This window comes from Rhinolophus hipposideros, assembly GCF_964194185.1.
Source record: "Rhinolophus hipposideros genome assembly, chromosome: 7".
Taxonomy (NCBI): Eukaryota; Metazoa; Chordata; class Mammalia; order Chiroptera; family Rhinolophidae; genus Rhinolophus; species Rhinolophus hipposideros.
The window spans coordinates 69,051,889-69,056,051 of record NC_138053.1 but is presented as its reverse complement, the minus strand read 5'-3'; the positions used below and the strand labels follow the sequence as shown (position 1 = coordinate 69,056,051).

At 38.6% G+C, this 4,163-nt stretch overlaps 1 pseudogene across 1 annotated transcript; it reads left to right on the top strand.

Annotated features, from left to right (window-relative positions):
- The first annotated feature begins 1,869 nt into the window (after nt 1-1,869).
- LOC308499758 (natural resistance-associated macrophage protein 2-like) lies at nt 1,870-3,479 on the top strand (annotated as a pseudogene). The gene has a single exon. The product of its transcript is annotated as a natural resistance-associated macrophage protein 2-like (transcript).
- The last annotated feature ends 684 nt before the right edge of the window (nt 3,480-4,163 follow it).

The following is a 4,163-nucleotide window of genomic DNA, read 5'->3' as shown; positions in this document are numbered from 1 at the left end:
AAGAAAAGATTTAGTGCATTTTCAAAAGAATTTTGCAGGTAGGAGCCCAAATGGATTTTCAACTAGGCCTCAACCTTTTTGAAACCTACTGATGTTGAATAGTCTTTTACTGGTTGCCATGCCAACTGATACCAGAGGAACACTCTGCAGTGTGTTCATCCCCTAGAAAGCTTCACCAGATGTCTTCAACAAATTGCTACGAAAAGACTTTGGTCTGTCAGGCTTGTTAGGAGATAAAAATCAGGCTAAGAGACGTCCCTGCCTCCACTTCTGATAAAACCAACCCATAAAATATGTAGACTTGTTCTACTAGCACAATAAACCAGTAAAATCTCTCACCCCAACCCCAACCCTCCTTACTTCCTGTAGCAGGATTTTTAAAATATTTATGCTCTTATTTCTACATGAAGCAGAGGCCATTATGTGTTGCAGCTGACATTGTCTGGCAGAGCAAAGCAAGAAGCATCTGGCTGGCAGCAAGGAAAGACATCAAGTTGATAAATTATTGATTTACATAAATCAACACCCTTTAAATATTGGTCTTTTGAAGAAAAAAGCTTTTATGTTATTTCAGGTTGCAAAGTGTTAAGATGATAAATACTGAATCAGCTGTGTCATGATTTTATATTTCTAATCAAACATATGCAGGCATCACATGAATATATACAGTATATCTGATAAATTTGGGACTAAAATAACCAAATTTTGTTTTTGTGAAGATAAAATGGGCAAAAAGGAGTATTTCTTTCAAACATGTTTAAAATTTAAAATATTTCTCTACCTGAATATTCCTGGAATATTAACAGATTTTCTATAATGCAAAAAAAAAAAAAAAAAAGAAAGAAAGAAACAGAAAAAAAGAAAGAAAAAGACAAGCTATTTAAAGGGTGGATTTCTTTTAAAAAGAAAAGAAACTAGGCATATAGGGTCCATATGAAATATTATTTACATGTACCAGTTGTCATCTGCATGTTAAAATTGTGGGTTTGCACATGCAAATGAATCATTAATTGTCAAATTACCTGTTTGCATGTGCAGTTATTTCACACAGTATGAAAAGCTGTGGTATTTGCATATACAATTGAGGTTTAGGCATTTACAAAGCCTGAGTTTTAGATAGGAATTCAAAAATCTTACTGCTAGTTAACAAGACAAGGAATTAGAAAATTGAATCTAAAAACGTATTTTGGGCGACATTTTTGTCCTACAGTTCAAATTCAAAGTTCAGACAAAACATCTAAACTTAGACTTCATCAATGATAATGTGCTGTTTGTATTTCCAGGATGATATGGTCCTTTGTCATTCTGTGTGTGGATGGTCCTGAGTATGTGAGAGTCTGTAAGATATGTTTGTATTTTTGACATATACAGAAGAAATATTTTTGGAAATATGAAAAAAACCTCATAGTCATTTTAACATTAAATCTTTCCAGGAATTCAATTATTTTAGTATCAAATCACCGGACTAATGTGATTTTTAACTTTCATGTTTTATTTTGGCAAGTCTATAAAGTTAAATTGATGGTATTCTTTCCCAATATTTCAAAGTGAACATACATGACATGACTCCTTATGAAAGAATCACTAAATAAGACATACATGACATGACTCCTTATGAAAGAATCACTAAATAAGAGTGTGAAATAATTTATATAAATGAAATAAATTAGAATTTTTTAATATGGAGAAGGAAATTTAGTAATAATTTTTACTATATTAGGGAGATTGCTTTTCACAGAGAAAAAAGGATTCATTACTATGTGTCTCCGGATGAGTAATTAAAAAGAAATGGAGGATATGGAGCCGCCAGTGTGGGGCAGCGTGTCAGGTGACTGCAGAGCTGGTAAGGTGCCAGAATCCAATTCTAAGAGCACCATGGAGTTGGGTCCTGAACAGAAGATGCCAGATGATGATGCTTCTGAAGACTGTGGGGACTCAGCCAGGCTTGGTGCCATCAACCCTGCAGTAACTCCTCTCTTCCACAGTCCACCAGGCACTCAGAAGAGTCCTTCACCCCCTACTTTGATGAGAAGATCGCTATTGCTAAGGAGGAGTAATTTTGTTTTAGCTTTCATAAACTCTGGGCTCATGGGACCAGGCTTTCTTAAGAGCATTGACTACCTGGATCTAGAAAACACTGAACCTGATTTGCAGTCTGGAGCAATGGCTGGGTTTAAGTTGCTCTGGGTTCTTCTGTTGGCCACTGTTGTGGGGCTCTTGCTCCAGACCTTTGAAGCTAGAATGAAATTGGTTGCTGGGCTGCCCACGAATTATCCTATGGCTGAGGGTGAGTTAGCTATCATTGGCGCAGATATGCAAGAATTTATTGGCTCAGCCATTGTCATTGATCTGTCTGTAGGAAGGCTTCCTCTATGGGGTGGAGCACTCATCACTAGTGCATTTCTCTTTTGGGACAAATAGGGCTTGCAGAAGATAGAACCAGTTTTTGACTTTCTCATCATTGTTATGGCCCTCACAATTGGAAATGAATGTGTTACAGTGAGACCCAACCAGAGCAAGGTACTCAAGGGCATGTTCCTTTTGTCTAGTTCAGGCTGTGGCACCCCACAAATTCAGCAGGCTGTGGGCATCATGGGAGTTGTCCTCATGCCACACAATGTCTTGTCCATTCCAGATGGATAAACCAAGCCCAAAAGTAGGAAGTTCAAGAGGCTGATAGTCCTTTTTCACTGAATCCCGCATTGCTCTCTTTGTTTCCTTCATCACCAATGTCTTTGTTGTCTCACTCATGCTGAAGTATTTTTTTGCGAAAACCAACCAGCAGGTGATTGAAGTCTGTAGAAATAGCAGCAGTCCCCAAACGGGCCTTTTACCTGATGATAACTCAACATTGGTTGTGGACATTTATAAAGGGGGTGTTGTTCATCTATAAAAGTGGATGTTACTTCGGCCTGCTCCATTCTACATCTGGGCAGTGGGGATCCTGGCTGCAGGACAGAGCTCCACCATGACAGAACCTATTTTGGCCAGTTTGTCAGGGAGGGATTTCTGAACCTAAGATGGCCATACTTTGCCCCCGTAATTCTGACCAGCTCTGTTGCCATTATCCTCACTCTGCTTGTTGTCATCTTCCAACATGTAGAACATCTAATGGGGATGTATGACTTCCTCAGTGTTCTACAAAGCTTCCAATTTCCTGTTGCTGTCATACACACCTTCATATTTATGAGCCTGTGGCCAGTAATGAGTGAATTTGCAAATGGAAAGGGCTGGAGGATTGCAGGTAGGATCATGGTCCTTATCATCTGTTCTTTGTTGTGGTTTATGTCCAGGAACTAGGGCATGTGTTATTGTATGCGGTGGTTGCTGTGGTCAGTGTGGCTTATCCGAGCTTTGTGTTTTATTTGATTTGTCAATGTTCCATGGCATTGGACATGTCCTTCCTGGATTGTGTGCTCACAATAGTAAGCATCTCTAAAGTCCTGACCAAAAAAGCCACCAGTGACTATACTAAGTAAACACTAGATCAGATTGCCTGGTCCAGGTAGCCATCAGAGCTAGTGCATCTCCATGGTTTACTGTGTGAACATAGCCAAAAATATGTGCTGTTGTACAGACTGCATTTAGGACTCATCTGTTTGTTGGGGAAGACTGTGTGCATCTGTTTGAAAGACGGAATTTTTTTCTTACTGTCCCCTAACCTGGGAAATGGATTAGGTAGGATCTTTGAAAAGCTGACAGTTTGTTGCTATCATTCCAACATTAAACTCTTCAGGACCTCTGCAGGATTCAATGAAAAAGTATTTATTGGCTTCTTGAACTTCCTGCTTTTTGGCTTGGTTTACCTACCTGGAAATGACTAAAGTACAGCATATAAGTACATGTTGTGTGGCATGACGATAACTCCCATGATGCCCATAGCCTGCTGGGTCTGTGGGGTATCCTAGTACAGGTGTATTTGCAGAAAGTTTTCAAGTATTTCTAAAATTGATTAAATAAAAAAAAATACCTGATAATTATTTAATGGTTGTTCACTTTCCCTCACACCAAAACCCACATTTAGGAATCATGATAATTTAAAATTATTGACCAGTTAAATGGAATACTGTTTTTTTTTACTTAAAGTCACTGCCACTTGGGCCAGTTCACTTGACCTCGTCAGGTCTTTTGTTTTGTTTTGTATTAAATGAAAACATTGGACT